This window comes from Hyaena hyaena, unplaced genomic scaffold (genome assembly GCF_003009895.1).
Source record: "Hyaena hyaena isolate Hyena2069 unplaced genomic scaffold, ASM300989v1 scaffold_943, whole genome shotgun sequence".
NCBI classification, from domain to species: Eukaryota; Metazoa; Chordata; class Mammalia; order Carnivora; family Hyaenidae; genus Hyaena; species Hyaena hyaena.
Genome location: NW_024081575.1, coordinates 355200 through 367760, shown reverse-complemented (window position 1 = coordinate 367760; position 12561 = coordinate 355200). Strand labels below are relative to the sequence as shown.

General features: G+C 41.8%; 1 long non-coding RNA gene across 1 annotated transcript; it reads left to right on the top strand.

The window, feature by feature from the left end:
* Positions 1–3658: 3658 nt before the first annotated feature.
* LOC120223059 lies at positions 3659–9743 on the top strand. The gene is made up of 3 exons (XR_005526180.1): positions 3659–3926; positions 4695–4861; positions 9636–9743. It is a non-coding gene; the product is annotated as an uncharacterized LOC120223059 (long non-coding RNA).
* Positions 9744–12561: the final 2818 nt, after the last annotated feature.

Sequence of the window (12561 nt, the reverse complement as noted above, 5' to 3'; positions counted from 1 at the left end):
TCAATGTCTACATGACAATCTTCAATTGCATTTCTAAAGACAAATTTACATTTCTAAGGATACAAATATTTGCATTACTGTAAAAACTGTACAACTCGCAGCGTTACAAAATAGCTGAATCAAAGACAGAGGTAACTGACAATGCGTTAGACATGACACCCCATAATCTTTTTTACCCACTTCAAAGTCTTTCTCGATTTTTCACGACAGCTTCTCTTGGGAACACTCAGCATTCTGAAATCGTCATTCCACGAACCCAGTCCTAGATCAGCGCTCGCCTCGTCCTGTAGAAGTCTTTGCTCAAAAGAGGTAAAAACAGTCTTTGGAACCCAAACACCAAACGCCTTATTCTGGAAACCTGTTTACCTCAACAGGCAAAGACAGTTTTTCTAATTTTTATCTGTTTATGTTTACTTAGAGTATTATTAAAGGTGGTATTGCTAGTTTATTACTAAAGACATTGTAAGAATTTCATTTCACTTTGATTCACTGAAGTCAAACCCTACTTTCAGTAAACAATTGAAGCACCCCAAAATACAACAGCAAGATTAAATAATAGAGACGAGTGATTTGCTCCAATGTAACTCAGGGGACAATGTCATTCTATCAGCTTTACTGGGTAGGAGTTGGAGCCCTGGCCCTAGACCCTGACCCATCCTAGTTCCTTGTAGCCAGTAGTGATTGTGGTTCAATCTCCTCCTTGCCAAGACTCCGCTTCGTCATCTGTCAAGTGGGTGAAAGCTCAGGACTGCGTCATGGAGGCGCTATGAGCAATGAAACAGTCCATACGCATGTGTGGTGATAGGTCCTAAAGTTAATATTATTACTGAGTGATATGTGAAGCTGGCAGGGCCTCGGAGGGCCCGACCCCAAGCCCCCCTCTGCACTCTGCACCTGTGAGTAGGGCACCACCCGGCAAAATCCTCTTCATCCAGTAGACCAGGCAAGATGGCTGCTTCTGCCTCAGTAACAGGTACCAGCTCCCTGCCAGCCTGCAGGATCATTCAGACCAGCCCATCTCACCCTCCCGTGAGAACTGGGGGTACCCCACTCGCTTGTCCCCAAAAAGACGCCCCCCTCCCTCCGCCTGCTGGCTCGCTCTGCTCCTGAGTGTACGTCCTGTGTGGCCCTGAGTGCTGTGTGCGCTGCTGTCCCCTGCTCTGGCTGTGAGTGTGCGTGACCAAAGCTGCTGTCAATCACATGTATCTGGTGCCCTCTGTGTGGCCATCCCCATCACCCTAGGGCAAGAATCCCTCCCTCACCAACGGGGTGAAGAGGAGATGATTAAAACAGCATGGCCCATGACAGGTGCTCAACAAATGATCACTTTTATTGTATCTAGAAATGGCATCGTCCCTGGTGCTGTGCAATGTAGATTTTAGCCTAGCGTGCAGCTCATTAGCAGTAAATACATTCACTTTGAAATAACAGTGGGATGACATTTTAATATTTTAATCTTAGCTCCAGCTGATTGCTGCAAAACACTCTGAGTTTTCTGAGACGCAGGAAGTCTGGATTTCATGTGCAATCTTCTGATATTTAAATTTTGACAGCAAACTTTAAAAAATGAATATAATCCCCTCTGGGGCAAACAAAGCATGCTTGGGGGCCTTTGAGGGCCTGGAAATTTTCTGTTAGGGGAGTCAAACCTCAGATGCTCAGGTGCCGTGCCGTAGGGCAAATACCAATTAAAAAGACGTTTTAGCTGGTCCTGGTGCCAAAGAGAGAAGAAGAACGTTCTCCCTCCCTTTTCTGAGAAAACTTACTTTTGAAAACTTGTAATTATAGATTCTTGCTCTTCGCTTTTGAGATGTATGTAAATCCTCCTAACGCCTAAACAAGCTTCTTGCTAAATGACAACCCAAAGAAGTATTTCTCAGGGACCCGGGAGCCATCTGTAAAATGTAACCCCCAAGGGCAATCATGTCTCATCGCCCCGTCCCAGAGAGAAGATAGGAGACTGACTGAACTTCTTGGCTCAAAGTGTTAAAACCGTCTCTTTTCATGAAGGCACGAGAAGTTTAGCTTTCCTCTGCGTAAAGGCAGCTGGCTAACAACACAGACGGCCGCCACTCCGACTGCCGGGTGTGTGTGGGATGAGCTGCCTGTGGCCGACTGTGCTGTCCAGTTCTCGTCTTCCAGGGCTTATCCTTGACCCTGAGATTATGCACGTAGTAAGATCGTAGCTGTCCTACTCTCTGAAAGGGTGAAACTTCCTTCTGTCTTGGCAACCTTTAGCAGTCTGTCCATGGTGCATAGCTCAGTGCTTACTCAGTAATAAGGATACTTTCTTTTTCTTCTGCTTTGTGAGAGGTTTTCTCTGCCAGGAAGAAGCTCTGCTTCTCATTATTTCTCCCACAGTGCCTCTCCCCTGCCTAATTTCCAATGCCCAGGCAACCAGGCTTTGCCAAGTAAAGCCAGACCCTTAGGGTGGTCTCTGTGGCTTGACGGCAGGTTCTCCTTAGCGATGGCTGTAAGGTAGCGCATCTCGCTGAGTGCCTTTTGCATTGCTTGCTCTCTTTCTGGTTTTCAGTCTCCGAGCTGTTCCCTAAGCTGGTTGTGGCTGTGGACAAAGCAGTGAGGGGGACACCCGCTGCTCTTCTGACCTGAAATGGGCCACACGTTCCGTCTCAGACAGAACCCATCCTCACCAGCACGTCCCTCCTGCAGAGCATGGCCTCCTCGCTTCCTGAAGCCCTCCTCCACCAGGCTGTGAGGTCTCTTCTGCGAACCACTCCCTCCTAGATGGGCCGTTCTCCTTCCCTCTCCTCTTTGTTGATCTGTCCCTCTTCCCTGTTGCTGACACCTGGCCTCCAAATTTTCAAGATCTTTTCCTCTCTGGATGGCTTTATGCTGAAAAGCTCGAAGAACTCTCCTTTTAAATATGTCAGCCTGGATCATAAACGGGTTCGAGCTAAGAACTAACTTCACACAACTGCATGTCCCAAGTTCATCAGCGAGCCTCCAATCTGTCCTCCACAACGGGGAGACCAGTAGCTTTACAGGGCCCTAGGTGTATATATATATATATGTACATATATATCACATCTTCTTTATCCATTGATCAACAACATAAAAGCCACAGACGAAAGACCCACAGCCATTATCATCCTCAACGGGGAAACACTGAGAGCCTTTCCCCCATGGTCAGGAACAAGACAAAGATGTCCACTGTCACCATTACTATTTAACATGGTACTGGAAGTCTTAGCCTCAGCAATCAGACAACAAAAAGAAATAAAAGGCATCCGGATCATCAAGGAAGTGTTCAAACTTTCACTATTTGCAGACAACGTGATACTCTATGTAGAAAACCTAAAAGACTCCACCAAAAAATTGCTACAACTAATACATGAATTCAGAAATCTTCTGTGTATTCATCCATCATTCTACTGATGAAATAATGCTTCCCCCCATCTCTTTTCTTGTTTCTGTTTAATACATCAGCTGGCTACCTCTACAGCTGTATGCAGGTTTCGGTGAGTAAGATCTCACAGAGAATGTGCGGACTCCATGCTGCCCTTTAAAACAGAACATCATTTGTTATATGAAGTCATTAGTTACCACAGTGGAGCCCACGTGATTCACAGAGCACTGTCTTCTAGCTTTGTGAGTTCTCCAAGGAGGATACGAGCAAAGCCACAATGAAGAAAGGATCAGCCTTTAGGTCTCACTCTGACAAGGGGCAAAACCGAGCCGTCCAGGCAGAGGGGGTCTGAAGCTGGGGGCTTGTCTGTTTGCTCAGCTAATCTCAGCACCACGTCAGACATGCTAAAGCCGATGGTCTGAACCAGAGGCGAATACTCAGAGTTCAAGGCCATACACTGTTGTCCTACCCTCAGTTCATGGCTCTGCTCTAAGCTCTGCTAGGCAGTGTAATGGAGATTCTTCCCTAATGGAGGTTCATGGACGCACAGCACAAAAACGTAAGATTAAGTAGTAGATTTCTTGTTCTGTCTCTCTCTCTCTGTCTCTCTCAGAAATAAAAAAAAAAAAATTTTAAAGTTCTTACTTCATTATTAATTATCTATCAGATAAGGGACCCATCAAGATCTATTTATTACAAGTGCTACATAGAAATATATGGATAACTACATTTTGTTACCTATCCATTTAACCAAAACATCTCTGTGGAGAGCATTAGAATAAAATATTATGTGAGTGTAGTACTTAAAATATATGAAAGAAATACTACAGAACATAGTGAACATTATTTAATATCTTATAGGTAAGGTACAAATTATTTGAAAAACTACACATACAGTCAGAGTTATGTAATGGCTTTTTAAGGTGTAGTCAGAATTGGAAGAGATTGTGTGAAACAGCTGATTTTTAACTAGAGAGGATTTTTTTCCTCACAAAGGAGGTTGTTCCCTTAAAACGAAACTACATAAAATTCTCACTGAATAAACGGATCAGGGTAAATAAATCAAAATCAAATTTAGGTCTATTTGATACAGATAGTAGAAGTAACTGTGTTAATAAATCACCTTTCTTCAGTTATCTCTCTATCCCTAAAGTCATGGCATTTTCTAGAATAACAATGGAAAGTTTTACCTGATGCTTAGGAACATAATGAGTTTTTTTTTTTTAAATAGTGGGTAATATCACAGCAGTAATAATTAACTAACACATACCAAGCAAGGTTATTAATCACCTCATCAACTTCAGTCCAATATTATCTGCCATTATAGCAGAATGATAAATGAAAATAATTGAACGATGTCAACACATCAAGAGACGTTGAGCCCAAACAGCATTCGCAAACCTGGAACTTTTATCTATACCTCTGAAAACAGCCGTTCAGGAGTCTGGGAGTCTGAAAGTCAGTCCATTGATCTCAGTGGAAGAAATCAGTCAGGTGAGTAACAACAACCTATACTGCAGGCTTTTCGAAACATCTTCATTTTTTGCATGAATGCATTTTTCTATTATTTTCTCCAGTCTCCATCTCGGACAAAGCTCTGAAAACTACATTTAACATTTCTCATTTCTAAGGCTGACTTCACTTAATTCTTACCTCTTACCAAAGACGGTCTTTGAGCACAGAGACTCTCCCTCAGGAAGGCGATACTGAGGTGGGCGGCCTCCGGGATGGCCTCCAAGGATTCTGCCGCCCGGCGTTCCCGTCCCTTGTAACCCCCTCGCCTCTGACAGAGAGAAAATGGCCAATGTGAACAGGTAGATGCTGTGAGTTTGGATGAGCCCAAACCTGGGAGCAACATTCCCTGGGGCGGGGCCTTGTTGCAGGGCTGGTTGGAGTGCCCGTGCGGGGACACGGCTGTCCCCAGCTTCCCCAGACTCGGGGGACTTCTGTAGTGCGCATGTGTGTGTCCTCAGCTCTTTCCCTGCCAGTCTCAGATTGGTTTCTTTGGGTTCGTTTTATCGCTTGCAAAATTGTATCTTCTCTTTTTTACTATAGTCTTGTGAGTATGTGTCTTTCTTAAAATCCATTTGTTGTCCTTTTAAAAAAGATTGGGTGAGGGGCGCCTGGGTGACTCAATTGGTTAAGCATCTGATTTCGGGTCAGGTGATGATCTCATAGTTCGTGGGATCAAGCCCCGGGTCGGGCTCCCTGTTGATAGCTTAGAGCCTGGAGCCAGCTTCGGATTCTGTGCCTCCCTCTCTCTCTGCCTTTCTCCCACTTGTGCTCTGTTTCTCTTTCTCTCAAAAATAAATAAACATTATAAAAGGTTTAAAAAGATTTGGTGAGAGAATTAACATTACAACCCACTGAATTGAACTGGAAGCCCTTGATGTTTCTTTTTCTCTCCCTTCATTCCCCCCGATGTATATACCGAGGAACTTGGACATACACCTTCTATACAACCCCAATAGAGACCAGCTTTCAATTTAAATAATTATTTAAATAACAAATAATAAATAATCCAACGAAATAGAATGGTCTTTGTTTATCTTATCTTAGTGTGGTAAGCCTCAAAGTCTTTCAAAATTGTGCATAATCATTGGAAATTCTTGCATCAGTTTTACTTGGGTACTAGTTCTAGTATTTTATAAATACGAGCCAAATTCATAGAAAGCGGGAAAAGCCTGAATAGCATGGGTTTAATTAAGACAAAATGGTACTTTCTCTGTACTTCTTCCAAGGGAATGGAGCCACAGCAAAGTTTCCAACATGGCAGACACTGTCCCTGTAGGAACAACATCAAATTTCTGTACAGGCTTGTGAATGGCCCTCTTCCCGGAGAGGGCCACACTATTTGCCTTGTCCAATGCCCCATTTTCAGTCCTGATTTTTTGGGTTATCTGAACACTTTGAACTACTAGATACTCTCTGCTCCTTGGGGTTTTGAGACTCCTCTCCCTGGCTCTGATCTTTCTCCTGACTCTGTAATTCAGTCTCTAGGATGGCATAAATCAAATAAAGTCAGGATACAATTGCAATACCATTCTTAATATTTGCATTTTTTAAATGTGTTTTTAATTTTAAATGTGATTTCTTTCCTCTTAATTTATCCCTGGATTAAAAGAGCTGACTTTTCATTTTCTGATATGTAATAAATATATTAGCCTGATTCTGCCCATATGTTTATTTGTTGTTTGTATCTACTTAATTCCAAAAGAGATCTAGGGTGGTTTTACAATAAAAGGCACAAATATGACAAAGCCAATTAAAAATGATTGAAGTAAAAAAATAAAAGTAAAAATGACTCAGAAATAGAAGTCTATTAATAAAAAAAAGAGAGGGCATAAGTATAATTGATATGCTAAGAAGGGAGAGAAAATGGAATCATGTTAAATATTTACGCCACACAATGCAGAGAAAGAATGGAAGGCAAAACCACGAACAAAGAACAAGGACAGCAAATAGAAAATAGTAGAAAATACGGTAGATATTAATCCAACTGTATCAATAATCCCAAGGCACAGACTGTCAGTAGATCAGAACCCAAGACCCAATTATATGTTGTCTATAAAGGACCCACTTTAAATATGAAGACACATATAGATTAAGCACAAAGAGATGAAGATAAATAGACCTTGCTAACACTAATCAAAAGAGAACAGAAGTAGCTGTATTAATTTCAGAGTTATCAGGAACAAAGGAAAGCACCGGGGTGCCTGGCTGACTCAGTCGTTAAAGCACGAGACACTTGATTTCGAGACTGTGAGTTTGAGCCCTGTGTTGGGTGTAGAAAGTATAAAGAAATCAACTGTAAAAAAAAAGAAAGAAAAGCATCGCATAATGACAAAGTGTGTTTTACAGCATTTAAATATGTGAGGCAGAAACTGATGGAACAAAAGGAGAATAAGATAAAATAAGTGGATTTACTGGAGTTGGAGACACCGACACTTGTCTGTTAGAAGTGGATCTGTCAGTAAATTAGTAATGATGTAATTGAAATCAACAACATCATCGATCAGCTGGACATATCAGACACCTATGAACCACTTCATCTAACAGCACCAAAACACACCCCCTTCTCAAGCTCACGTGGAACAGTCACCAAGACAGACCACATTCTGGGCCATAAAACACACCTTAACAAAATTCTTAAAAAATGGAAATCATACAATGTCTATTCTCAGATCATAATGAAATTAGGCTAGAAATCAATAACAGAAAGGTAGCTGGAAAAGCCTAGAATACCTGAAGATTCAACAACACACATCTAAATAACACATGGGCCAAAGAAGACATCTTAAGAGAAAATTTTAAAATATTTTGAGGGAAGGAAAAATGAAAACACAACTTATAAAAGTTTACAGTGTCGACAAAAGCAGTGCTTCAAAGGAAATTTATAGCATTCCATGAGTATGTCAAAGAAGAAAGATCTAAGATCTAAAGATCGAAATCTGGATAGATCTATATTTAGATCTAATATCTAAAAATCAGTAATCTAAGTTTTCACCGTAATCAACTAGATAAAGAAGAGTAAGTTAAATCAAAGTAGGGAAGAGAAAAAGGAATAATAAAAATTAGAACAAGAATCAATGAAAGTGAGAGCAAGAAATCAACAGGAAATCAACAAAATCAAAAGTTGATTCTTTGAAAAGATCAATAAAACGTATAAGCCTCCATCCAGGCTAAGAAAAAGTAATATAGTCAAAATTCTAAAAAAGAAGACTTGAATGATTAAGTCTGTAATTCAGAACTCCACCACTAATTCTATCAAAATATTGTAACTATTAAGAATTACACATTTCCAGGGCTCCTGGGTGGCTCAGTTGGTTAAGCATCTGACTTGATTTCGGCTCAGGTCTTGATCTTCCAGTTGTGAGACTGAGCCCCATGGTGGGTTCTGCACTAACAGCACAGAGCCTGCTTGGGATTCTCAATCTCTCTCTCTCTCTCTGTCCCTCTCCTGCTCATGCTCTCTCTCAAAAATAAATAAACTTTTAAAAAGTTATTCTGGTGATTTGGGCTCTTAAGAAAAAAAAGAACTATGCGTTTCCATTCCACTTTATTTTAATAAATGATAATTTATTAACTATAACTTAATAATAAATGATGATTTATTATGGAAAAAAGTATTTTACCAAAAGCTTAGATTGGGTTATAAATAGTACATTTCAGAATAAAATATGGCTCAGAAATTTCTTCTGAAAGAAAAAAATCCTATGGGGCACTATCTCTCTGGTACAGAGTCCTAATTTTTTTTTTAGAAAACTTAAAGCTTTTGATGTTTAATCAGTGACATCGAATTGTGTTCATGTTTCTCTTGATTGTCTAACTTCATGTAAATAAACCTTTGTGTTTTCATCATTTATCTGACTCGGTCTTCTGTGTTCCATTTTGCAATAAACTGTCTTTAGATGAATTTTTGAGGTTGTGAACCTCAAATTTTATTAAGTGAAGTGATTTTAGAAAGCATTGTATTTTTCAACATAATTCATCAGGCATTAAAAACTGGATTTAATCATAACTAAATATTCATCCAGAAAGTAATTAGTCCTTTGTGAACTTTTCTTTAAACTACACGTCGTTAATTTCCTAGTTTGGGTAGGATCTGTGAATGAGTGATTTATAGTTCCTTCAGTTTGCCAAGTTAAAAGTGTTTTACTATTTTCTTTTTCTTTGCATGGCAGTCAGAGTTATTTATCACTCTCACACAAAATATAAAGTTGAGTTTTCTTTTCTTTTGCTTTCGGCATCTCTTTCGCTTTTATTTCCCTAAACTTTGCTTTTCTTTGCATGAAAACATATGGTTTCAGATGCTGATATTCTCCTGATCTTCTTCATTATGTCTTGATTTAGCTTCTGGGCATTGGGAATTTTATGTACTGTGCGTATCTCTTAAATTCCTTACAAATGACTTAATATGTAATCTGTTTTGATAAGTAACTTCTAGGCCTGATTTTTTTAAGTTAATAAATTCAGGCAAATGGTTATCCTTGTCTTCTGGATCTCAAATAAACCCTAGCATTCTGTAAATACAGGGGCACAAGGGGGCTCCTGGATGGCTCAGTGGGTTAAGCACCTGACTTCAGCTCAGGTCATGATCTTGCAGTTCGTGGGTTTGAGCCCCACATCAGGCTCTGTGCTGACAGCTTGGAGCCTGGAGCCTGCTTTGGATTCTGCATCTCCCTCTCTGCCCCTCCCCTGCGCTCTCTCTCTCTCTCACTCTCTCTCTCAAAAATAAATTAACATTAAATTTTTTTTTTAAATACAGGGGCGGAAGAATAGAACAGGGTGTGTGTTTTACATGTAGGTTCCTGGGCGCTGTGCCCTGGAGACTGTCATTCGGAAGCTGAGGCTGTGAATCCTCCCTGGAACTGACTGGCATGCAGATTTCATAGAAGGGAAAGCTTGGAGCCTCATGCAGGTTTGTCCTCTCTTGCAGAATGGACTCACCCTTTTCTGCTGGATGACAGGGGGCTGACACTTCAACACCAGCAGTGTCTCCTTGAGGCTGGCTTCCAACTTGCACAAGAAGGCTCCTCCAACCGCCCTTGGCTCAACCGAGCCCGTGGAGTGAGGCTCTGCTCTCAGCCTGGTGTGTTCCCTGAGGCTCTATCTGCTCTGACCCCTAAACCTGTCTCAGTGGAGTGGCTACACTGGCCAGGGCTTTTTCAGTCTCGGCTTGGCTTCATGGCTCCTTCTAACTGCACCTTGACTTGGATTTTCCTAGATCACTGATTAGCCAAACATTCACTAGGTTCAGCCAGTTTTTAGTCTCCGTCCATGTTATTTGTAAGCTCTTGGTTTCCTCTAATTTTCTTTTTTTTTCTTAAAATTTTTAATGTTTATTTATTTTTGAATGTGAGAGAGACAGAGCATGAGCGAGGGAGAAGCAGAGAGAGACGGAGATGGAGAATCCAAAGCAGGCTCCAGGCTCTGAGCTGTTGGCACAGAGCCTGACATGGGGCTCAAACTCACAAGCCATGAGATCATGACCTGGGAAGAAGTGTGACCCCCACCCAGGGGCCCAATTTCCTCTGATTTTCTAAAACGTATATGAAAAGTTTGGCTATGTCTTGTCACCTCTGCATAGAGTTGTCATTCATGCAAAGGGCCTCTCTATAACCATCTGGCTGTTCACTGTCAGCACACATCCCTCAGCAGCTGTTAAGTCAGAAATCTACTTATGCACACGCCATACCAAAGCCCATCCATACTAAGGGAAGAAGCATGAGGAACCAGAGGAATGCGGTTAAGTCAATGAAAGATGGACTCCATTACACACCATCTGTGTCACAGACCTGGCTGCCATTCTTCTGCGCTCCTCTATTGATTTGCAGACATTAATATTGTTTGACAATTGCCTAGCGTCTGAAATAAATCATTGCCTCATTTTTCACCTGAGTGTTGCCGTGAACATATTTGTACATGTATCAAGCATCTAAAAGGTGACCATCTTCACTAAACATCTGCTTGGGAAGCATAGAATCAATGGTTGTAAAGATAAAATAACTCTTGTGTCGTTTCAATGAAACTCTATCGGTGAAGACACCTCGATGACTTCTCCCCCACAATCGGCCCTACAGCCCTGCAGGGGCAAAGGGGAGACGTGGGCGTCCAAAGCGCAAGGTGACAATCCACGGAAATCGGGTTCCCACAGGCTCCCCTTCCCAAGCCATGTGATTCCTTGACCTAAATATTCGCAGCTGAGATTAAACTGTTAGAAATGACTCCCCAGAGAGCAGTCACCTCACCTCTGAAAAGGAAGTTCCCTCTAGAGGACTCTTCAAATGCTGGTATGTCACAAGAGGAAAACGAGATGAGATGAGATGAGATGAGATGAGATGAGATGAGATGAGATGAGATGAGATGAGATGAGATATCATGGTGGTTAGGAGGTTCCCACCTTGCAATGTAGGCTCCAGGGGAAATGCCACACTGGGCACTTAATATGAAACTCTGAGTCCTCTGTTTCTTCGATCCCGGGGTCCTCTGAGGCGCCATACCCACGGCTCCCACCTCAGAGTTAACTCTGGGCGCATCCCTTCTCATCCAGACTGCCTGCGTCCTACTGATTGGATTCCTCACATCCACTGAGCACCTTTTTATTTTCTCCACACCCCAAATTTCGTCTGGATGTTGACAGATGATGCCACCCACATTCACTGTGAGAAAACGAAATGTTTGTTATCATAATGATGCTTTCTCGAGAGGGAAAGGCGACGGCACCCGAGCAGGAATGGAAAGGGCTTGAGAAAACGAGGTGAGGACAATGGCCTGTGGCTCTAATAGGGGCTAGGGTCTGTGGCTTGGGCGCAGATTTTTAGGTGTGGTTTAAACTTCCCATCGACACATAGGAGGGAGCCCCAGGGCTTCCTTCTTTTTAGTTTGTTTTTCTTTTTCCTTTTTTTAATGTTTATTTATTTTTGAGAGACAAAAAGAGAGCATGAGTAGGGGAGGAGCAGAGAGAGAGGGAGACAGATCCGAAATGGGCTCTGTGCTGACTGCAGAGAGCCTGATGCAAGGGCTCCAACCCATGAACTGTGAGATTATGACCTGAGTCAAGTTGAACTCTTAACTAACTAAGCCCCCCAGGCACCCCAGCACTGGGACTTTCTAGAAGCTTGTCCAGAAGGTGGCAGAGGGGAAGAGGAACAGTGAGGCGTGAACATGATCAGTAGTCGAACATCAAAAACTGAAGTCTAGCTTTTTACTACATTTTTTTCCAGTTTCTTGGGAGGGAAGCTTAGGTTGTGGGTTTGAGATTTTTCTTGTTTCCTGATATAAGCATGTACATGCATACGTTTTTCTCTAAGTTCTGCAGAAACTGCATTGTAAATTACAGTATATTTTAATTTTTGTTCAGTTCAAAATATTTTCCAAATTTTCCTGTAAGTTTTTTTAAATGTATTTATTTGCTTTTGAAAGAGAGAGTAAGCACAGGAGAGGGAGAGAGAAAATCTCAAGCAGGCTGCACACTGTCAGCACGGAGCCCAGTTTGAGGCTCCAACTCACAAACCAGGAGATCATGACCTAAGCGGAAGTCAGACGCTTAACCAACTGAGCCACCCAGGCCCCCCATCTCTTGTGAATTTTTTTGACCCAATGGTTATGTAGAAGTGAATTCTTTCACTTCCACATATGTTTAGATTTACCAAATTTCTTTTTGCTGCCAATTTCCAATTTTATTACAGCCA